The sequence below is a fragment of the Euprymna scolopes genome, chromosome 18, assembly GCF_053919585.1.
Source record: "Euprymna scolopes isolate OS-2025 chromosome 18, ASM5391958v1, whole genome shotgun sequence".
In the NCBI taxonomy this organism is placed as follows: domain Eukaryota; kingdom Metazoa; phylum Mollusca; class Cephalopoda; order Sepiida; family Sepiolidae; genus Euprymna; species Euprymna scolopes.
In genome coordinates, this window is record NC_136499.1 from 25190158 (window position 1) to 25215846 (window position 25689).

Sequence of the window (25689 nt, forward strand, 5' to 3'; positions counted from 1 at the left end):
AGAGAGAGAGAGAGAGAGAGAGAGAGAGAGAGAGAGTCCCAATTGGGTAGGTGTGAAAAATAGCCGGATAGGCAGAGAGACAGGTTAGAAAATGTGCAATTATTTAAACTATTCAGTTACTATTAATATTTCTCTTATTCAAATGATGACACACTTAAGACATGGATCATGAGTTCAATGGTCAAGAATGACATAACAGAGGCCAGCATTAAATATTTAATTCTAGCATATGAAGAGAGAGAGAGAGAGAGAGAGAGAGAGAGAGAGAGAGAGAGAGAGAGAGAGAGAGAGATTGTAGAGTAAAAGTGGGAAACAGAAGAGAGAAAGAGAGGGAATTTCAAAGTCCAGTAGTCTGAGGGAAGAAAATATTAGAGTAGAAGGATTTCCATCATTTAGGGACCTCTACCCTGAAAAAGGGTGGAATTTTGCTGTGAGACTTGTTTGTCAAATGCATATATGCCAAAAGGTTATAAGTGCAATGAGTTTGTCAGAGCTCATGTCATTAAAGTACTTGTAAAATAGACACAGAAATGCAACATTTCAGCAATTGGACATAATAGAATAATCAATCAATTCTGTTAGTAAAAATAAATAAATAAATAAAAATAAATGGAAACAAAACAAAAACAGTTAAAAAATTTCACATTTATATACTGTTTGATATATATAGATGTGAAATCTTTTTTGTTTGACTGTTTGTCCAAGGTGATTATAAAGTTGAACATGATAGGCATGGCGAGCATTTTCAGAATCAACTAAAAATGGTGTGTGCATGCTCTTATCATTTTGGGGTACAAGAATGCATTCGCCCAGGAACAATATAAGGATGACACTCAAGTTATTTCTGTTGCTCATAGTCCATGTCAACGTTATCGTTCGTGTTCATATTGACATTACTGATCGAGTCTGTGTCGGCATTATTGCTGGAGTTCATATTGGTGTTGCTATTATGTGCACATTGGCGATCGTTCCAAGTCAAGAATTTCTCTTGCATTTTTTTTTTCTCCAGGTTACTTGCCTCCCCACGAGGGCAAAGTTAGACACGATAGGCTTCATGACAACCTTCTTTGGTAGGCTCTTCCAGGATGCAGAAACACGGACAAAGTGCAGTAGTGAAAGTTGAAAATGCACAAGAAAAAATCAAAAGTTTGACTTTTAAAATTCTCCGATACACAAATCTCATCAACAGAATAACCTGACACGAACGATGCCGACTCAATCTTTTTTCTCTCACTAAATACTTAATGTGGTCCCAACTTGTTATGTGAACTTTACAGTCTGTCATTGGAAGAAAGTTCCTCAACAAGAATTCGCCCATGCAAAACAATGCTCATTTGCATAAGTGAACACTCATTATTGCACAAAAACAAACACAATTCTATCTTGCAAGCAGAACGCTCTAGGTTCAATCCCTACTGAATGATCACCTGTGCAACCCTCGTTCTTTTTCCTCATTGATTTGCATGATGGGTGGCTGCTGCATAGAGAATGTTGTTTTTCTTTTGTAGAGACAAAAGCAATGATAGTATATCTGTGAGTATCCGGGGAGACTGAGTAGGCATTAAAGTAAGATTCTCCTTCAAAGGTAGAATTAAATTCCCGTTGATGATTCTGTAACACAGAATCAGGTCCTCTCTCATCTTCTACTACTCAAGCGAGAAGAGATTTAGCACTTGAAGCTGTTCTTTGTAAGTAAGCATCTTGGTTGCTGAATACACTACATATGCATGATATCTTTTTAAAGAAAACAGATTTGATTACCTGCCTTACACATTAACTAGGGTAGACACAGAGTCAGTTTATAGTGAAAATGAAACTTCCCTCAAAAGGGAGATAATCTGGTATAACAGCAAAAATAGTTTGGTCACTCCAATCGGTATTCTCTCATAGACGAAAGCACTTAAGTGACAGACAATTAATGCATTCCCCATCTAAAAAAAGATGAACCTTCCACTATTTCTAAAAAGAGTAGGTGTCACCTGGAAGGAGGACTACCTGCAATAGAACAGCTACTACACTTGATTCTAGCTTGAAGGTGGGATGTGAATGTATGAAGAATTTGGAAGGCTATTACCATAGCAGCAAGATAAGATTAGTTTTTGATTTATCCACAATGGATGTGGATGGTTCCATGTGAGGAGGGGGGGGGGCTCTTTATAATATCATTAGGACTCACTAAATAAAAATCAGAGGCAGGTCATTAGGGGCAGCCCCTGTCCCATTGTACCTTAGGGTCAATTATTGATGCTAATATCTCCTATCTCACAAGTAGAAGAATGTCCAGAGGGAAACGAGGTCAAGTTTGGGGAAGGGTCTATGGCACAAGGCACTAACAAGCATCCTACTTTAAACAAATCTTTGAAGAAAATAAATAAATAAATAAATGAATAAAAAAAAAACCCTCCTGCCATAAATAAAAAGTACCCCACCCTGCTACTGAACCAAAGAGGGGGGGGATATAAGAGAGTGTTTAAAATTGATTTGCATTAGGTCAATTAAAATACACACAATGTCAGGTGACCATGTTGATCGATATATACATTAAGTTCAATAATCCGGCAGTAATCCATTTCAGGATGATATAACCAAGTTACAAAAATAAATAAAAATAAAATAAGTGCTCAAAAATACAGAAAAGAAAAAAAAGAATAACTGAAACTTATTCCTTAATTTGTTATTCATTCCAAAAGTAAACCTCCTATTTTTTTAACTCAAAAACTAAAACATTCAAGAGCTATGAAGAAGGAAGTAATACCATTAAAACAAGCGTTCTTTTGTACTCTAAGATTTATTTTTCTACATAGTCATCACCATTCACAGTGTGCTTTTGCGAGTCTCTTTTGATGCCTCAGCCATAAAAGTCCAGAGTATGATTTGTCACTTAGCCAGCCATGGTTCACTTCTGAATGTGCAGCTGACATTGCATACAGAAACCACTATTTCCATTGCTGTCAACAAAATAGATGTCCTGAAACTAGAGCCACCTTTAGGATTACTAGCAACTACTGCAAGAGAGTAATAAAGAATACAAGGATGTCATATGCTCAATCCGTCAAGTCTAAAGTAACTGAGTAGCAGCTTGATTCTCACAAGTTTCGGTGATTAACAAACAGGGTCCTGAACAAAGGCGCGTCCTTTATCCCTACCATCATCAATGGACCTGAAGTAATTTTGACAGCATCTGACAAAGCTAAACTCTTTACTTTGCAGCAAATTTTACCTTTTGCAATCAGGGCCGTCTACTCCCTGTATTTTCTTGTGACTGTAAACATGCTATGCAATATACAAAAAATCTGTACGAGATGTTGCTAAACTTATCAAAAACCTTGATTCAAGTAATACAACTGGCACTGACAGCATTCCAATCATAGAGTTAAAAAAAATTCAACTGGAACTAGCACCTGTACTTACAAAGCTGTTTCACCGTTAAGGAGAATGGTTTCCCAACACCTTGGAAAACTTCATCAGTCTCCTTCATATTTAAAAATTCTGGAGATAGGTCATCTGGTTCTCAGTGTAGACCAATCAGTCTCCTGCGCATCATGAGGAAGTTGCTGGAATCTGTGGTGCATAGAAAAGTAATCAATCACCTCAGCAAAAATAGCCTACTCAGTGACATGCAATATGGTTTCCATTCTGCTATATCTACAGCTGATGTGCTAACCATAATATCACACAGGATTGGTGAATCTCTCAATGGAAGCTTCGTTTCTAGAGCAATAGCTATTGACATATCAAACGTTTTTAATAGAGCATGGCATAAAGGTCTACTTCACAAGATTTCCAGCTAACTAAATTTCTCTCTTTCCATTAATGCTCTGACCCCCACCTGGCCTCAATTGAAATGAATGGCTCTTGTCTTGAATGCACCATGTTTGAACAAGCTTCTGAGGCTGACCTTCACTCTTGATCAGAAATGAAACACATACATTAAATCTGTTACTAAGATCGCTGGCAAAATGTTTGGATCATTCTATTGCTCCATTAGATATCTTGCTGCCAATGCAATTCTCTACCTGTATAAGAGCCAAGTACGAAGTGCCTTCAATAAGTTTTCAGATATTTTTTCGTATGGTCATTTTTATTGATAGTATTAACATGAAACTCTAGTCTCCTTCGAAGTAATCTCTTCCGGCTGCAATGCACTTGTTGTACTGATCCAACAACTTCTAAAAGACCCCACGGAAGTCCTCTTGTGTGAGCGTATCAATGACTCATCACAGCTTCTTACATCTGCTCAATTGTCTCATAACGACAACCTCTAAGGTTTTCCTTGAGCTTAGGGAATTACCAAAAGTCACAGGGAGCAAGGTCTGGACTATAGGGAGAGTGAGAACAAGATGGAGTTGTGGACTGCACTCTTGGGACAAACTTTGTGCAAATGTACCGCATCTTCAGTTCCTTGCAAATAATTGTGTGTACAGTTCCCACACTGACATCAAACTGTGCAATTATTGTCTCTATAGACACACAATGGTTCTTATCTATTAAATTCTTTATTTGGCCAATCAATTTTGGTGTTCTGACTTCCTTACTCCTCCTACACTTCTCATCTTCCATCTAAGATTTCCTGCCTTCCTTGAATCTTTTATGCCACTAAAAAACTGATGCTCGATTCATGTAAGATGGTCCAAAAGCTGTTTGAAGCGTTCTATACGTTTCTGTGGCATTTTCTCCAAGTTTAAATCGACATTCTGGGCAGGAGCTGATAAAAACAGCCTATCCTGCTTTGACAGAGTACAAAATAGACTTTGTGGCTTAATGGGGGATACCCCTTTCTCTTCCCTGCAACCTCTCTCTCACAGAAGAGACGTTGCGAGCCTGTCTTTGTTTTATCGTTATTCCCATGGCAAGTGCTCATTCGAGTTCCAATTTCTGGTCCCCCCTCACCAATCTTTCACGAAAAACATCCGTCTAGCTGAAATCATTGTCAGTCATTTTCCCCACTCCTTATCTGTGCCTAAATCAAAATGTAGAGTTCATGAACAAAGCTTCTTTCTTAGAACTGCACGCCTGTGGAACTCTCTTCCGTTTGCCTGTTTCCCACCTGATTACAACCTGGATGTCTTCAAGTCCAACATAAACAAATTCCTGACGAACCGCCCCCTTAAGTAAGACACTCTATCAAATCACCAATACTAATGATTACTACGATACTATGCCATTGATTACTGTGCACGCAATAATCCTTATCCTCGAATGGCTTCCGGGCCTTGATAAGTGGTGACCTCCATGTAAAAAAATAAAATTGCGTTCACAGATACACACATGCACACATACACACACTCGTGTGCATATACTCATCTACACATGTTTGTATTACTCACTAGCAATAATAGTGAAAAAGATTTTCTGGGAAAAAAGAAAATCTTTTTATAGCACTCAGATCAATTTTCGTATTTCTTTTTCGATCAATACACCTCGGTTATTCAGACTGGATGCTATTAATGTCAGCTCGTTTTATCACACTATTTTTTACTTGTCAAATTTTAAAATCTTTTTAAATCGATCTTTGACAAGATCTTCTTTAAAAATATCAGAAAAGAACCCATATTTACTGTAAGTTACTTTGATGAATGAAACAGGATTTCACCATGTTTTGGTGACTATAAATCCTTCTAGACCGCGGCAGATTTTTGGTACGGATCCAGTACTGCTTTTGAAGAAGATATGTTTTTCCGCACATGAAAAAAAGCAGACTTTTATGTGATGTATTGAATTACAAATGCAAGAAAAAAAAAAAAAAAAAAAAAAACACTGGGAAAAGTAAAAAAAAAAAAAAAAAATACTGGGAAAGGGAATAAAAACTTACGAGAAAATGATTGCATATTTGTAAACTAGCAGGTCCTGTTAATTGGCGTTGCCCGGTGGTAGTATGCTCCCCCCTTACATATAAAATTATAGTACGGCTGTTGTTGTTGTTGCCCAACCCCAACTTCCTCATGTTAAGAATGGCTTTCGGAATGGACACCCCATGTTGTGAGTGGGGGTGGGGTTATCAGAAAATTTGCCCGAAATGTAACTTTGATAATTGCTGTCAGAATTCCCACGTGCAAATATTATGAACGAACCACAGAAACTGGCGGTTGCAGTGTCGTTTGACGCATACGTACTAATCTAGTGGGCAGGGTATTGTTCAAGGTATGGTATTTTTGTTGGCAAGACTGGAGTGAAAGTGGCAAAATACGCTAGAACCGTCTATCCCTTAAAGGGAAGACAATTCCTGTAGTCACTTGTATGCTACCATGTAAAAATCTAAACGGTATTTCAGAAAGTGACAGTTGTAAGTAAGCAGGAAAAAGGAACAGTGTAAAGAGAACGGTTTCTTTAAATAATAAACAATTCTTCTTTATTTATTAGAAACAATGTATACAGAATTTTGTTTCTATTGTAAACAGCATAAATAGAACACTTTAGAGATTGAAACAATGTAAAACATTTTAGACAATATAAAGAGAAACATTTTTTGTTTTATAATTTGAAATAAATATTGTTCGCAGACAGTTGTTAAGATACATACCTAAAAAGAACTTAAATTGGAGGAAAATAGGCGAAAACAACGTATTATGTTTTGTGTCGTATTTTCGTGTAGAAATAAAAACCAAACTTCAACAATAGTGATAAGTACTCACACACATTTTTCATATATATCCAAAGGTTAAAAAAATATGTTGAATTAGACAAGAATAATGTATTTCGGTTGTTGATCTATTTGCGTTCCCAAATGAAAACAAAACCTGTATTAATGTTTTGTACCCGGGCGAGCCATAAGAAAACAAAATAAAAAAAACAATATTAAGCACACCTCTATAAAAATGTAAATAGCAGAGATTAAGCATGCGCACACCAGTATATATAGTTCCTATTTACAATGCCTCCCCACGGGACAGAGTTAGACACCAGGGTCGTTTTTTAACGTGGAAAAAAGGGACAAAAATAAAAATTGTCTCAGTCGTGAAGGATTTCTACTCCACTGACAGAGAACAAGAAATTGGAGTGGAGCATCTGAAGAACAGATACTACACTGTGATACCAGTATATATAGTTAACCGCATTTTTCAGGTTCGAACATGTAACGCGTATAGTGAAAAAGGGTGTTAAAAAAAAAAGGGACTTGCTTTAGTCGATTGGGTTACAACGAACGTACGGCGTTATCACCCTTGAAATAACCTCTTTATACATCTTCCGTATTGTAAAACAAATGTCCTCGGGCGCTGTAATCAGTTCGATTGATACAGATAAATCGCTTGATGTAAATACAAGTGCATTTACTGAAAAATTAAACCAACACTTAATTTTTTATCGTTCAATATTTTTATATTAAATTATAAGACCAAATACATGTAATCACTGGAAAACGTCATGACTGCGTTATTTCTTTTCGATAACAATATATATTGTAAACGTAAACCACAATATTAATTTTGGCATTGGTTTACAATAGTTCACTGTGCAGAGGGAGACAACTATCTTTTACTAAAAAAATTCGTGTATTTTTCATCTCGTAATTTAGGACGCTCGATTCAACGATATTTTTTTGGGGGGAAATGAAAACATTAAAGAAAAAAAGAAAAAAAAAAGAAAGCTGCGACGAATTTTGTTTAATGTAACAGAGTTGATAAAATGTAGTCTGTACGTGACTATTAAGAGAAAACCAACGAACTAACGATATCTGCATTAGATGAAAACATTTTAAAAATGAAGCTGCAGCAACTTTTTTTATAAAGTAAAAAGTAAATGTCATAGTAATGTTTTGTTTTATTTTAATCTTTAACCTTAAAAAATACAAAGAATGAAACTTTAATAAAACAAGGATGAAAATTTTAAAGTTGCGGCGTTTTTTTTAGTTTTATTATTATTATTATTATTATTATTATTATTATTATTATTATTATTATTATTATTATTATTATTACTGTAATAAAGCTTATAGTATTAATAACATCAACATATAGTTTTTAACATTAAAATTTTTTTTTTTAATGATAACGCGACGATTGTAAACGCAGCTGTAAAAGTTTCATCTTTGTTTTATTAAAGAGTTTAATCCTTTGTATTTTTATTTTTACGTTTATGACTAATTATTTAATAACCGTACCATACCTATACTTTTTTTGAATTAAAAAGAAAAAATTGTCGCCGCTTCTTGTTTAAATGTTTTCATCTAATGAAATTATCGTTGGTTTCAGTCGCGTACAGACTACATTTTGGTACTCCTGCAGTATTTTACCCACCGATTTCACGATCTTAGCCGAGCGTTGATCGACATCCGTCGGAAAACGCCGGAACATGGCGAGCGGTACGATACTCTATCAGCCAATCAGGGCGCTTCAAACGAACGCGCAGCAGACGAATAATTTTCATTGAAATTACACACATAGCGTTTCATTTCAGTTATTTTATTGTTCAAAGTAAAAATACACAGCCTTTCATTTCAGCTATTTAATTTAGCGATAAAAAAAAAAAAAAACCGGGAGCTGTTGGAAACATATTTATGCGAATTTATGTGGAGACAAAAATTTGGACACAACCCTTTTGTCTCCATAATAAATCAAATCGCGGAAGGCTACCTACCCGGTTTGGGAAGGAGCTTCTTTCCACATCCTCTGAAAACCCTTTGCTCCCTACTTTGCCTCTCTACAGTCAGTAGAAAATCTTCCAGTCGGAACTAAAGATAAACAGTAATTGTTGTCCCCCCCCCTACAAACATTACTGGAAAAAAAAACCAACAAAAAAAACGTTGTTACTGTTTAATAACGTTTTGTTAAAAACAAACAAACAAAAAAATAAACATTGAAGTGTTTATTACTGTTGCTTACCCCCCCCCCCAAAAAAAAAAGCTATCGGAAAACAAAATGGACCAAAAAAAAAAATATATTCAACAAAATAAATTTATTTTACTTTAAAAAAAACTTACGGTAAGTGTTTGTGATTTATTTTATCCAAATTTTTTGTATTAATTTTATCCATTTTTGTTGTGTGTGTGTAATATCTTTTCCTTGTAATGTTGTTGCTATTCACATACTTTTAGCGTTCTTGGACCGTAGCTCCGAATTCTCGGCTTTCGTCGGCGTTAACGCCGAAAGCGTTCGTCAACGCTCGGCTAAGATCGTGAAATCGGTGGGTAAAATACTGCAGGAGTACCTACATTTTATATTATTAATGTTATCAAGTTTGTTACATTAAAAAAAAAATAAAAAAAAAAATAAAAAAAATAAATAAATAATAATAATAATAAATACGTCGCAGCGTTCTTTTTTTTTTTTTTTTTTAAATATTCGTTGAATCGAGCGTCCTAAATTACGAGGAACAAAAATCGAGGTTTGACTGTAGTAATCACGCAGGAAGCGGAAAAAAAAAAAAAAAGGAAAGGTTTATGTAGATGTTTGTAAAGGGAGAATAAAGTAAACGTTTTAGACAGCTTAAAGGCTTCCAAGTAACAGGAAGACCGACTCGTGTGATCTTTTATAAAAGGAAGAAGAAATAATGGCTATCTGAATATGGCGATTTTTCAGAAAAGCCGATGTGTTAATATGTGTGTAATCGGGGTATTTTATTTAAAATGATTGCCTCTTGTGTAAGGGGGAAGCCATGTTTTGAAATCTCTGTAGCGTTTTTTTTTTTGTTTTTTTTGAATGAGGATGTACATTCTGGAATGAACGAATAGGTAGTTCTCAGCCAATAAGATTAGGTGGAATCTGAGGAGGGAGAAATCATTATTTTGGGAATCGGGAAAAGGAAATATTATGTTTTGTGTATAAGTATATGAGTCAGAAAATTAGGGTGAAACCCCATATGTGACACAAATGCATAATACCTCCTGGTGTCAAATGGGAGGTGTAGGAGTACTTTTTATTTAGAGGGAAAAATAACAACTTTTTACACTGTAGGTATTTGCGACTGTGATGATGGTTCTCCTAGAATGTAATCTAGGATTTTAAAATAGCGAATAAATGTGTGCGAGATGGTATTCAAAAGTTACACAATATAGTGGCGAACATACATAATATAGTGGCAAGACATAATAAATTTGTATGTGGCATCTGTTTGAACAAACCTAGTGTACTTTGGTCCAGAGGGGAATTTCTGCAATCAAATTATATATATATATATATATATATATATATATATATATATATATATATATATATGATAACATAATTCTCTACATAACTACAACTCGAATGTTGGATTTTCAAAAAAAAAAAAAAGTTTTGGTGATATGTTCTGGTTAATTGTTAATTATAACAAGAAGTGAGAAGTTGAAATCAAAGTAAATTTTTAAAGTGTGTCAAGTCTGTGCAGAAAAAAACGAAACAAAAAAAAACACTTTAACATCAGAAAAGGATTGGAGAAAAATGATCATTTCTAAGTAGGATGAAAGAATTTTCAAATCAAGATTGGGAAATTTAAGTAATTTGACTGCATAGGAAAAAAGGGGGGAAAATGGTCTATCAAACTTTTTTTAACGTTAATCAGAAACAGAAAAATAAATTTGAATAAGTTTATTTTTCTTTTCTCACTGAGAGGTTAAGAATTTATTTTCCAGTAAGAAAAGCCACACACACACACACACACACACACACACACACACGATAAAAACAGTTTATTTGAAATGACAAAAAAAGAAAGAAAATGGAGGAATGTAAAAGTGCTATTCTTGAAATTTCAGGCACCAGTCAGATTTACAACTGCAATTGTAAAAAGACAAGCAGAAAATCAAAAGAAAGATGAAAACAGAAAAGCTTCGACCATAAGAAAAATCCCAAGAACAGAAGGAATATCAGAAGGAAATGGAAACAATAAAGGTTCAACTAGAAGAAAAATTCCAAAAAAAATGACTGAGAATTTCTGTACATTATTTGAACAACCTTTGCCAAGCATTCGCTTACCCTAAACTTCTCTTCCATTTTTATCTGGATAAATGTGGCATCACCGGTATCTACCCATAGCATAAAACTAAAAATTCACTGTTGACGCAACACAGATGTGAAGTTGTCTTATCATTTTATTAATACAGACGTAAGTGGTTGTAGTTAGATGAGTTTTTGCTGTGAATGTTGTACAGAGGGGTACCCTAAGTTGGAGCTCAGTCAAATAGCTACCATGAAAATAACGATAGAGTAAGGGAGATGTCTTCTTCTCTTTTCTACATTTCCTTCCTCACAGAAAAGATGTTGCTAGTCGGTCTAACTTCATGGTAATCGCGCGTCTGATCTCCAACCTCTGGGTCCACACTTTTAAACATTTGCAGCAAAACAATGTTCGGTATTATTTTACATTAGGTAACACCTCCACAATTTTCTTTAAAATGACGACTTTTATAGCTTATCAACTATGCTGAATATGAAAATCGCATTGAAATTTTGCAGAGACAAATAGTCAACAAGATATAAAAAACTGTATTATGCATTGTATTTTTTGGTGGGCATGTTTTTTACGCGTGTCCACATGTGTGATAAACAAATCTACTTCTTTACGACCAACACTGTCACCTAGCATAAAAACATGGCCGCCAAAGAATACAGTGCATATAGTTTTTTTTTATATCTTGATAACTACTTGTCTCTGCAAAATTCCAATGCGATTTTCGTATTCAGCATAGTCGAAAACCTATAAAGTCGTCATTTTAAAGTAAATTGTGGAGGTGGACCTAATGTTAAAATTTACAAAATGTTCTCTTCTTCCTCTGTATATGTAAAACTAAATAAGGCTTCCATAAACAAAGTTTCTTTCCAGGAACTTTCCATTTGTGAGATACAATACGACGGGGCATCTTACTAGCTGACTCTCACATGGTCTTATGTAATTTTTTTTTACTTTTTATTTATTTATTTTTTGGATTCCTTTGAGATGAGGCTTCATAGTATCCATTCTTTTGCGGACTATTATCCTGATCTTTATAGTTGTCATACCATCACATTTCAACCAACTCATCCCCAGGCCTTCAGGGCCTGTGGCGCAGTGGATAAAGGCGTTGAGTTTCTACAGTTCCAAGTGAGCACTGTCTGAAGATAGCAGCTTCAATTCTACCCAAGCAGGCCAAAGGATAAGTTGGCCAAAACATGGTGAGACAACGACAACTATGGAAGGCAGTAATTACTGGGGATACAGTTACAAGACTCAGCTTTCATATTCTTCCGTAGTTAATCGCCTGAAGAAGGCCAGAAGACGAGCTGGCTGAAACGCGATGAAACAACAACAATAAAGATGAGGATAACAGTCCGCAAAAAAATGAATACTCGAACATGGTGGTTTTCGAATATTAAGAATTTCGGTACTTATGCAAAGAAGGTACCATGCTATTTTATAAAAAAAAGTATTTATAAGTTAAATTCAATTTTTACAATCTTTTGTTTATTAAATTGTTAGGGGAAAATACAGAATGGCTATAAAACACCCTCCCCTCCACATGTTAAGAATAAGTTTCTAAATAATAACATTATTTCGGCACGGTATCTTTTCCGCATAAGTACCAGAAATTCTTGTCACGCCGTCCACTTAAATAAGAAGCAAACCTTGACCATTTTACTCAGTCTTTCTAATCCTCTCCTAATATTGTCCATCTCCAACTGAAAATTTCATTAATCCTTATCCTCGAGTGGTCTATGGGCCTTCATAAACGGTGATAAGTTAGTAAAAACAAAAACAACAAAACTACTTTGAAGTTTTTCTACCCTTCTAACATTAACAGAATGTTTGTTTACCTTTTCAAAAATAGTTTTAAGTTTTTAGATAAAAAGGATAAAAGAGCACTTCTGCAGTTTAACATCCTCAAGCAAATTTAGAAAGCCATTCTTAATATGAGAAGTAGAGAAGGGAGGAGGACTTTGTTAATTCTTATGTTGAGCGGACGGAACTCTCCTAAAATGAAAACAATTTGCTTGTAGATGTTAAACTGCACTAGTGCTGAAAAAACGTTTATTTATTTTGATAATTATTACAAGTAAAAATCCATATGGTTATTATGGAAAGTTTTGTGGTTAAGAAAAATAGCAAGATAAAGCAGAGACGGGAGAGGGGCGCAGCAAACACTAAAAAATGGTCACATACTAGCACGAACATAGCAGTATCTATTTCTCTCTGACCGTGAGAAATGTGACACAAAGATAGAAAAGTGGGATTGGAAAATCAACACCCCGAGGAAGGGTACTCTGACCCGCAAAAAGTGTCCGGACAGCTCCATCAGGATTTCCCAGTAGGGGCACCTCGGGCGATCAGCAATAAACTAACCTCTTCTCAAAGAGAGAAGTAAAAATCTGTAAGAATGGACCTCCTAGAACTGCACAGGACCCAATTAACAGGGAACAAGACATTACGGGAATGGTTTAATCTCTATTGAGTTTGGTGTTGTTTAGTTCTCTTCCATTGCAAAAACTTAGACACCAGGGTCGGAAAGTGGAATCGCGAAGTCAGTGCCCCAGAGGAGGGACACTCTGACCCACAAAAAGTAGCTGGGTAGCCCCGTCAGACTCTTTAAGCAATTAGCAAAAAACTAACCCTTTCTCAAAGAGAGAAAGCAACGCATGGGTAGGTGTATCAGAAAGTGGCCATTAAAAATGATGATCAGAACTTTAATAATTCAACTTACTATTTTTCAAAGCTTATAACTACTTGAAAAATGTAATTCAAACCCTAATTTTTTTTTCAATTAAAGGAGCAAAGACCAAATTTTTAAAAAATAACAGCTTTAATAGCTAATTATTATAATTATTATTATGCAATATTTGTTTTTAAAGCGGTTTTCTTTAAAAAAATATATAAAGAAAATCAACATATTTTGACTTGCTTATAAATATATGTATATATATAAATGACAAAAATCACTTACTTAAAAAAATATGCTATTAAATGGGTAGTTCCATCCTTCATTGTTAAGAATTTATCCATATTTATATTTTAAATACAAGGATTTTTTAAAGCGAGGGTGGTAGAAAATCGCATTTTCGCAACGTGTTTTGCGTGAAGCTGTAAATAGCTGCTGCCGCTAAAATTAAATTTATGAAATACGGATTCGTCCAAGGGACATAAATAATGTCTTTTTTATTGCGTGTGTTAACCAAAATTAGTATTTTTCATCCTCTGTAGTTAAAAAGAAAACGAACATTCACTTATAAGTTTTTTCCCCTAGAACAAAAAATCGCTTTGTCGATTTTTTAAAAATTCTTTTAATGAAATACACAAGTTTTTGATTGATATATTTTAATACTTCTTTATCGACTAATTCTTTTTTTTTTAAATATATAAAAAAAGAAAACATTCAATAAAATAGAAATATTTGCCGTCAGCGTTTGGTATTTACTTGACGATGTAAGCATAACATGAGCTTTCATTAAAAAAAAAAAAAAAAAAATCAACGTGGTTTTAAAAAAAAAACGGTTTTACACTTTGGACTTTACAGGTAAATTTCCAAAACACTATTCTTTTTTGTTTGTTTTAAATTAGAATATTTTCTTTATTGATCTTTTATCTTCAATTTGTGATATATAAAAATTTGGCACATAAATTAATCATTAAAATTTTAATAGACATTTCAAAATGGGAGGGGGGGTTGAAAAAAAATGTTTCTCTAAAATATTATATTCAGTTTATTGGAAAGAGCATAAAATTTCATATTGACCTTGAAAATATCGTAAAAATTGAACCCATAGAAAAATTTTGATAGATTTTTAAAGTTTAAAAATTGAAAAATTGTAAAACTTGTAAAATTCTATTGATTTTATTACGTAAGAAAATGGCTGCATGAAGGCACGCCGGCATTTTGTAAACACTGTTTTTTAAAAAATAAAAAATATTTCTATTATTTTTTAAACAACTTTAATAGTTTATTTTGGGAGTATATTCCATACAGAAAATAAACAACCCACTTTAAAAAGAAAAATTACGAGTTTTTTTTATATTTTATTCGCAGTTTTCTGTTAGGGGTGTCAAAAATTCCTCCAAATTTCTGATACACCAAACGCATGGGAGGGTGGACTTCCGAAAACTGCACAAGACCGCATTATTTCGCAATCAACAAGAATGGTTATATGAACATAACAGTGAAAACACTAAACAAGCAGTATTTAAATATTTAAGGACACTCCTTATTTATTAAAAGAACTCGTTGCGTTGATCTTGTTTCTAAAACTTCGACGTTCTATGTCTTACTAGTTCTGCTATCCGACGTCGCTCCAGGATTTTTTTTTCTTTGTTAAATATATACTCTACTCTTTGTTGCCCTTTTGTAGAGATTGTCACTGTGTTGAGGGAGATAACTTCATTTTACAAAAAGATTCGTTCATGTTTTTCTGGGACGCTAAAAACATTTGACATTACAAAAAAAGAAAAAAATTCAAGGAATTCTAAGTAAAGAAATATGCGACTACTTTTTTTTTTTTTTTTTTTAACAAAATATGAATTTTTGGGTTTGTATTACTGTACAGATAGAGTCCAAAAAGTTGTCAAAAAACAAATATATAAAAAATAAATGTTATCAAAGGCAAGATAAGTTACTTTTATACCTAACTGGATATGTGTTTAGTGTTTTTCTTTGATGTAACATGTTTATTCAGGTTGAAAAACATACAATGTTTAACAATGTATTGGAAAATTAAAAATGGCGCCCAACTCTCTCTTTGACACGGTAAGTTTGGGAAAATGAGTTAAAAATTAAAAAAAACTAGATAAAATACTGTTAAAAACTTGCTCAATATATGTTACCGTAACATAGGCTGACATATATTCGGTGGGTTTTTAACAGTATTTTGTCTAGTTTTTTTTAATTTTTAACTCCTTTTCCTAAAATTACCGTGTCAAAGAGAGAGTCGGCCGCCATTTTAAATTTTCCAATAAATCGGTAAACAATGTATGTTTTTCGAGCTAAATAAACATGTTACATCAAATAAAAACACTAAACACATATCAAGTTAGGTAGAAAAGTAACGTATCTTGCCTTTAATAACATTTATTTGTTATATATTTGTTTTTTTTTTGATAACTTTTCCAAATCTATGTGTACAGCAATACAAACCCGAATTTTTTGTCAATTTTTACTCTTTCCACTTTAACAATCATGTTTAAAATGACGACTTTTATAGGTTTTCGGGTCTGTTGAAAACGATCGCATTTAAATTTAGTGCAAACAAGTAGTTTTCCGGATATTAAGCAATGTAATTCCTTATGTTGTCACCGATAGCCATTTTGTATGTGAATATTTTTGACGCGCGCATGTGGAAAATATCCGCGCTTGCGCGTACAAAGTGACCATCAGTGATAACATAAGAGAATTACATTGATTAATATCGAGAAAACTAATTGTTTGCGCCTAATTTAAATGCGATATTCGTTTTCAGCACACTCGAAAACCACCAAATATCGCCATTTCAAAGGTGATTGTTAAGTAAAAATTTACCGAATTTTTTTCAACTACTTTATTTAATGCAACAAAGTTTATAACATCAATAACAAAACAAATATAAGTTTTAACATCATAAAAAAGAAAGAAAATGCGACGATAATTGCTAAGTACGGGCAAAAATGGCCGACAAAAAATAGAACATAGTTTTAAAAGCCGGTTTATTATAATTATTTGGTAGGTTTCCGACTACTTTTTGATTGTATTTAAAAGATTAAGGCCTAAAGTTGATTTCCAAAAGGAAAAAATATTTGTACATGGAAAAAAAAAAAAAAAGTTATGAAAAATGTTTTAACGGCGATATTCGGAAGCGGACAAATGCAGCTAAAATTTTAAGTTAAATAAATTCATTGTAAAAGTCCTTTGAAAGATAAATATTAGTATTCTGGGCTTATTTCAAAGATAATTAGTAAAGTCTGAAAGTGAATTAAAAAAAAAAAAAATTTGTTTGTACAAAGAAATAGCTTAAATAGCCCCTAAAAGCGAGAGATTCTGAAAAGATTCTAGCCTTGCAGAATCACAACAAACGAAAAATCGTCCAAGTGTGGATTCTACGGAAGCCCAAAATGTCAGAAAGCCAAAAGGCTGTCTGAAGATGACGTCAGATAGTTAAAGGGTAGTAGAGAGTGCTGTTTTTCCTCCCAGCCGTGCATCCGTACATTCCTATTGTGAACGTTTGTATAATTTTTATCATTTTTTAATTTAATCATTTTTCTATGTTCCTGCTTTTAAATTAAAAAAAAAAAGGTTTTCAAGATTATACAAAAATTATGTTATGCGAAAGTTTGACATTCATTCAAGCAAGGAAAATATTAGAATTGTACATATAAAAATTATGCGAAAAATGGGGTAATTTTTTTTTTGGCATGCTAGCACGCCAAAAAGTATGCCACGCGCCAAATTTCATTCCGTCATAAAAACAACTTTCTACAGAAAAAACTTATTTTTACATTTTTATCTAGCAAATAAACATAAAATTATTTATGAAAAACCACGTTTATTATTTTTAAAATCCAACAACGGAACTGAAGTCAATGTTTCTGATTATAAAACAAAACTAATTTTTTTGATAAATCTCTGTGTGGCGTACCGCTGAATTATTTTTCTAAAGAATAAAATTTAATTTTGCAACAATGTTTATACATTTATTTAGCGAATAAACATAAAAAAATATATATGAAAAAACAAAAAAAAAAAACACGTTTATTATTTAAAAAAAAAAAATCAAAATTATGCAACAGGGATGAAGTTTCGTTTAATAAAATATGCCCTTGCATAATTTTGATTTTTTTTAAAATAATAAACGTGTTTTTCTTTTTTTCATATATATTTTTATGTTTATTCGCTAGATAAATGTATAAACATACTTGTAATAATAAACGTTATTCAATTTTATTCTTTAGGAAAAAATAATTCAACGGTACGCCACACAGATTTATAAAAAAAATGAGTTTTGTTTTACAATTGAAAACATCGATTTCGGCTGCGTTGTTGGATTTAAAAAATAATAAACGTGGTTTTTCATGTATAATTTTGTGTTTATTCGCTAGATAAAAATGTAAAAATAAGTTGTTTTTTTTCCACAGAAAGTTGTTTATATGACTGAATGAAATTTGGCATGTGGCATACTTTTTGGCGTGCTGCCGTGTCAAAAAAGAATTACCACGAAACATGTAATAAAATTTTTTTTTTAAAAGTACAAATATTTTTGCAATTATAAATTTTTGTGCAAAAATATAAGTAAACAGTGCTTAATTCAATAATAACACCTGTAGTTCGAAAAATTAATTTTTCTCCGAGTTATATCGAATTCATTAATACGGATTTTAGAAGCTTTATCCGTAATGTTCCTGAAAAAATTGTTCTTTTTTATTGTTACAATGTACGCTGCTTTATTTTCATTAAAAAAAAAGCAAAATTAAATGCATTCTTTTTTTTTTTTTACAACAACTGAAAACCATAACTTTAGTAAAGGTGTCTTTTCTTTAAACAAAATAATGCATTTCCACTAAGATTCAAATAAAATAATGGGTTCATTATTTTTCGTGATCATTATTTGATAAATACTAAACATGTCATTAAAATTGGTTAATTTCCTGATTTTTGGTGAATTTAAAGGGAGGGGGTCAAAATGTTTGTACATTTTGAGCATAGGCTATTCATTTTGCACGTACCTAATTATTGCAGAGAAATTGTAATTTTTATTAAACCAAAATATAAACGCATCTCTTAGTAAATATGAGTTACCTTTTTCAGTAAATGACAAACTGGGTCCTCTTTTGTGCTTTTCTTTACCAATTTATTTTGAAAAATAGTTGTGAAAGTTAAATTTCATGATGACGATATCGTTTCGTCATTGAATTATAAATTATACCAGACTGTTATAAAACTAAATTGTTTTACTCTCCAGTTATAAAATAATTGAATGTAATTAGTTCCCCAAACTGTCCATGTTATTTTTTTTTTAATTAGGACTTGCTAAAAAATTAAAAACAGGTTTTCTATTCGGCAGTTAAATGCTGTAAAATTCCTTTCAAATTTCAAAACATCGCAACTTTTTTTTTTACTCATAACTAAAAGAGTAAAATGCATGGCTTGTTTAAGAAACCAAAATGCATACAGGTAGATTTTTTGGTAAATATTCAGATACGTTACAACAGAACACCGACCACTCTAATTTGTTTTTTTAGTGGTAATCGAGGTTGCTGACAACGAACCTGATACTCAAACCGGGGGCAAATTTACCGTTTGCATGGTATTAACCCCTGAACCCACGAACTAATTTCGCCATTTTACAGCTTCCGTTTACGCTACGTGCGTGCGTGCGACAGCATAAACGACGGCTTTCTTCACCTAGCAAACTGCCTTCTCACATAGCGTACCAATCTTCAGCAGAAAATTTGAAATTAGATGAAAAAGAAATAAAGCAAGAAAAGAAAAGCACACCAAGTTGAGTGTGTGTGTAATTTAATTTTTTCTTTTTTTCCAGAACATAGAATTTTCTAATTTTCAAAAATAAAGCACTTTTGGGGTGAAAAATTTAAAATTAGCTGGAAAAGAAATAAAACAAGAAAAGGAAAGCACTCCAAGTTGGGGAGGGGGGGAGGTAATTTTTTTTTTTTTTTTTTTTTTTGCCTGGAACATAGAATTTTTAAAAAGTAACGCACCGACATTTACCGATTAGAACACCATTTAACATTTTTCGAAGATTTTACTGTTTACATTGGGGGCGCGAGCGGGGAGGGGGTATTGGGGCGCGCGTGCCCCCAATGTAAACAGTAAAATCTTCGAAAAATGTTAAATGGTGTTCTAATTGGTAAATGTCGGTGCGTTACTTACGGAAAAACGGTTAACTAAACTGCAGAAGCACCTATTAAGCCACATAAGTTCTCTAATTGAATCCCTCTCCCGCAAAAAAAAAAAAACAAAAAAAAGAACGAAAAACATAAAAATGTTTGGTGCTTATGTTTTTGTAAACCGCATTAAAAACTACGTGAGATAAAAAAAAAAAAAAAAAAGAATGTCGGTCCGTAATTTTTTCCACCCAAAAAGTGCTAAAATGTACTTTTTGAAAATTTGAAAAGTCTATGTTCCAGGAAAAAAAAACAATTAAATTATCCCCCTCCTCCCCAACTTGATGCGCTTTTCTTTTCTTGTTTTATTTCTTTTTCAGCTAATTTTAAAATTTCCGCGGAAGATTGGTACGCTATGTGAGAAGGCAGTTTGCTAGGTGAAGCAAGCCGTCGTTTATGCTGCCGCGCGTAGCGTAAACCGGCGATGCTGTACAATGGCGGAAAGTAGTTCGTGGGTTCAGGGGTTAATACCATGCAAACGGTAAATTTGCTCCCGGTTTGAGTATCAGATTCGTTGTCAGCGACCCCGATTACCTCTAAAAACAAATTAGAATGGTCGGTGTTCTGTTGTAACGTATCTGAATATTTACGCGCATTTTTATTAACAGTTGGTGTTCGTAATTAAAAGTTACAACTAGGTACTACAATATTTAACTCGCCAAAAGTATTTTCTGTTTAATTAATTTTCTACTTTATCGTTTTTCGTAATTTTTGAATGTGTTCATTATTGTGACATAATAATTAAGTAGATACCATTGGTTTTATCCGACATTATAACGAAGAAGCACCAAATTCAGTACCTAATCTTAACTTTAACCAAATTTGTTTTCTTTTACGCTATAAATAAACAATCGCTATAAAGCTACAATATGCAAGTCAAGTAGAAGCGAGAAACACACAGGCACACGAGAAGTAGTCGCACAATTTTATTAATATAAAGATTTACAACAAAGGAGTTTCACGTGGGATTTCTGCCAAAAGTTTAGTAAAATAAATAAATAAATAAAATAAAAATAAAAGATGCATAACATGAAATTAAACACGTTTAAGTTTAAGAGATGGAAACTAATCTAAAAACAAAAAGAAAAACAAACGCTTGTTTAGTGATGCAAAAAAAAAAAAGCTAGGAAGATGCGATAAAACTGAATTGGGTGTTGTCAACACTCAAATAAAGTGCATCGAAGGTCGCCATCGCAGTTTCGTCTAAATAAAATCGCAGATATCAAAACAAAGTAAAAATTAAAAGAAAACATGATTAAAACAACGAAAAAAAAAAAAAACGAATACGTATTAGAAAAAAATTACATATTTGCTAAAAGTACGGAAGCCCATTAGTATCAATACGACAGGATTTATTCGTGCATTCAAAACACAAGATAAAATCCGTTAGCAGGCGGAGTTACCGTCTATTATACAATTATAGCAATCTTATAATCCCTGTAGAGAATAGGACACCATAATGATCATTGATATTATTGATGTGACGACTAATTCTAATTGTTTTGATGTATTTATACATGAAATAAAAAAAGAGATCCACAACAACTAGAAACAGAGTATAAATGGATAAAAGCGATGGATTAAAAACATTCGCAATTCGATAGTGTTTCGTGGTGTTGTTCATCATTTACGATTTTGTTTATTCGCTTTTCAAATTCAATTTAATAATAATAATAATAATAATAATAATAATAATAACAACTAAAAAAACAATGCAAGGGAACAATAACAACAAAAAACAAGAGGATTTAAAAAGCAATAACGACTTTTATAAATGAAACATTTATAAAGTTAGTAAACAGTTTTATTCCGTTTTAAAAATGGAGAGGCGGCTGGCATCATGAAGACCGAGTTTTAGATCTCTCACACATACTTATATTAGCTATCCTGATGGTTGTCTTCAATGGAATGAAACACAAACGTCTGTCTAGCTCACTTATAAGAATAGTTTTATACACACTAATTCCATTTCGCAGCAACCGTTTCAAGCTTTCGTAATTCTCAAGTGAAACCGATTCCGTTAGATGTTATCGTGGTTTGAACAACGCACGTATATATATATATATATATATATATATATATATATATATATATATATATATATATATATATATATATATATATATATATATATGTGTGTGTGTGTGTGGAGAGAGAGATAAAAAAAAATGAACAAACTGAGTTATGTGTTCATCAACGTTTATTTTTATTTTGAGACTTTCTTGGGGGAAGGCTCGAAATAAAGACGAAACGTTGATGAACAAACTCGGTTTGTTTCTTTTTTTTTTATTTCTCTATTTCCTCGGAATACTATTTCCATTATTCTCATAATGAGTAAAAAATATACGATATATCTCCAAATCAAATGCATTGAAGACAGAATATGTGAAAAATACATGAAGTCATTTTTGTTTTGGTGCAAGTCCAGAACTCAACATAATTTAAAAAAAAAAAAAAAGTAAAAATCTTTTATACCCATCACGAAACGAAAATGTCATACTGCAAAAAACACGTAAATTGATCAAGTAAATTTTTTAAAACAATCGAATTTCATGAGGAAGCGATGTGTTTTAATCCGGTATGTTTAATAAATATGTGGGAGACAACTCAATTTAAACTACTGAGATTAAAACCAGTTTACGATTTACAATTAAAATCGCTAATAAATCGTAAAAAAAATATTTTCTATTTATAAAAAGAACTACTTGAGTAATTTAAGTGATTTTTGGAATATAACATTTTCCTTTTGTGACTGGTAGTGGTTGGTACAATGTACATACATAACAGAGATTATTACATGTATTTTTGTTTTGTTTTCTTTTAAATTAGGTTAAACTTTGCACTTGCACTCTTGGTTTTAGTTTAGAAGAAATGACCAGGGTGTTTAGTTATATTTCAAATAACACTATATATTGGGTTGATCATCCATCAACACCTTCAGTTTCAAGTAAAAACCAGGCTGAATTTCCAATGTTTTCGTGAAACAGCAGGTATCGATGAATGATCAAATTGATGTGCAGTGTTATTTGAAATAACACATATGCTCTTACAGACGTAAATATAAACTTTGGTTTATGTTAGTGTTCTTTGATTGAGATCAACAATTCGAGATTTTGGTCTGACCATCTCCTCAGGAGGGCCAATCTATACTCTCATCCCAAGATCTTGATTTGGCGATTTAACCCGAACACACACACACACACACACACACACACACACACACACACACACACACACACACAAAAGATTAGTATTACTAATTGTTATAATCGGCTTCCATATCTACAAAAAAATGTGTCAGATAATAGATTTGTCTTTGTGAACTGAAGTTGTGAATTTAATGTATTGAAGTAATGGCGAAAATACTGAAACAAATGCGCGTTTTTTTGTCTTTTTTTTTTTTTTTTTGGCAGCAGCCAGCATTCTTTTTGAAATCGAAATTAATACTGTTTTCTCATAACTTTACTTACGATAATAAAAACAGATGACAAAATATCCTGAAAGAAGTGCAAAATGAAAATGTGATAACGAAGTTAACAAACTACAAGTGTAAAAACACACCATTATGACGGGATCAGGAGAGACGCGAGACGGAAGGAAGGATGCTCCGTAGTCTCTTTTTTTTTATGTATATATATATATATATATATAAATTATATGCAGAAGAAAAGAAGAAAAACCCGTAAGCATTATCAGTCTAAGAATGCAATATAAAAGTGGATCTTACGAATATGGTAGCGTTTTCCAGTTGTCGATCCATGTGCGTAGGTAAAAAGAAGGACGTTCTTTTTTTATGCAATATAAAACTGGAAAATGAAACTACACACTGTCTAATTTGGGAAGGCGCTTTCACTCTCGGGTCGAGGGTGATAGCACAGATGGAAAGGGACGGAAGTAGATAGATCGAAAGTGCAAGAGAGAGGATGAAGAGAAGAAGAGGAAGAAATCGAATAGTATGGAAGCTCAAAGGCGAAACAAACTGAACAAACTGAAATCAGGAATGTTGTTAGAAAATGGTTGGTTGAAAAATAAAGGGGCCTTTACATTGCTCAACTGCTATATATATATATATATATATATATATATATATATATATATATATATATATATGCAAACAAATATTTATGATACATGTATTCCGAATACATGTATCTCGTCACAGAATGAAGATGTCCCATCTCAAAAATCATATAAAAACTGATCAAGTAGTTTGTTTTTCTTAAATAAAAAATAATTACGAAGCGAGGAGAATTTTGATCCCCCACCCCCAGTGTTTAAATAAGAATGAGACAACTCAATTCGAACTATCGAGATCAAAATCAGCCTCGTACTGAGCGCAATTTATTCTTAAAATCACTAAAAATCATAGTAGAATATTTTCTACACATACAAAAACAAACAAAAAAAAAAACTACTTGATCAATTTATGCGATGTTGGGAATATAACATTTTCGTTCCGTGACGAATATGCATACATCATAAAGATTTTTCTGTATATTTTAAAAGTCGAATTATATATATATATATATATATATATATATATATATATATATATATATATATATATATATATATATATATATATATATACGAGCAAACAGTTAATAAGACATGTTAAAAAACACTTTGAAATGAGTTAAAAACATATTTAATCTGAAAAGGAGACATTAGATAAGTGGATAGTCCTTAATCCGCGGAGTTTCGAAGAAATACTTTCCTTCTCATCAGAGGGTAGGAATTAGCAAAATGCGGGATCGGATTTTGCATGCAAAAGTATTTGATGAAACAACAAGTAAGTCAAAGATCTTACTTGGAAACAAAAAAAGTGAAGCAGAGGGAATATGGTGAAGAAAAAGGTGATTACACATGAATGGATAGTCTGGTGGAAGATAAATAATCCAGTGACGGTAAAATCCAAATATATAATTTCAAGAAAGTTAATAGAATTTCCATTTGCACAAGTAAAATCCAAGGAAATCCCGTAATTGGAAGAAGATGGTCCATAATAATTATTATATATATATATATATATATATATATATATATATATGCAGGATGTTAAAATATTTTTCCCCCGCCTGGATCGATCAAAGGGTATTGAAAATTGCCTTGCTATGATGACTGAACTTATGCATTCATGATCTGAAAGTTTCATCACTGTTACAGATAGTGACGGTGTGAAGAAAGCAACCCCTGTTTATGGACGTGCGTCAGAAGCAGAGATGTGTCATTGATTTGCAGGCAAAAAGTGCATTGAAAATTGTGGTGACTATGTAGAAAAATAAATTTTGGAGCACAAAATGTCGATTATTTTAATAGTACAACTCTTGGCTTCGTAGCTCTTTAACTTTTTGAGTTAAAAAAATAGGAGGCTTTACTTTTTGGACGGCCCTCGTTTTATATATATATATATATATTAGTGATGGATGGAATAATTCCAATATTCCTTGATTCCGATACAATTACCGATTCCATACTAAATTCCTGATTAACAAGTAACTATTCCGATTCCGATTCTTTATAAATCTCTAAATATTTAACGATAGAACTGTTATTTTTTTCCCCAATTACAGTAAAAATACATGTTAACTATGTAGGCATGTTATCAAGCGTCAAAAATATAGTTGTGGGGGATAGTCTATAGATTTTAGTTTTATTGGTTGTTTAAAAATCAATAAATATTCATTAGTTTATTAATATTTATTTGCTTTCCCACCAAAGCAAAATGTGACACGAGGTCGTTTTTAAAGTGGGGTTAAACCAGCTCGCCGAAAAAAAGGGAAAAGGGGTACTCTGGTTGGGTCCAAAAATAGTAATTGTCCCAGTATAGAGGATTTCCCCTCCATCGACTGGGACAAATTACCTTAAGTGCAGCATCTGCAGAACAGATACTACACTTTGATCTTGGCCCGAAGACTACCAACAGTGGAAGATTTTGTT

General features: G+C 32.7%; 1 protein-coding gene and 1 long non-coding RNA gene across 12 annotated transcripts in view; one reads left to right on the top strand and one right to left on the bottom strand.

The window, feature by feature from the left end:
- The window catches only part of LOC145297535 (uncharacterized), a 330130-nt gene that overhangs the window by 236548 nt on the left and 67893 nt on the right, over positions 1 to 25689 (bottom strand). For 3 of the 11 annotated variants that reach the window (XM_080143483.1, XM_080143486.1, XM_080143489.1), the window contains exon 1: positions 23477 to 23781. The exons of 6 other annotated variants lie outside the window; for them this stretch is intronic. The gene's annotated coding sequence lies outside the window, so the exon portion shown is untranslated. Of the gene's footprint in view, positions 1 to 23310; positions 23353 to 23476; positions 23782 to 25689 lie in introns of those variants that run through there. 2 more of the 11 variants (XM_080143492.1, XM_080143495.1) reach the window with 2 other exon arrangements.
- LOC145297539 (uncharacterized) overlaps positions 1 to 25689 on the top strand; it is a 442212-nt gene that overhangs the window by 189069 nt on the left and 227454 nt on the right. The window lies entirely within an intron of this gene.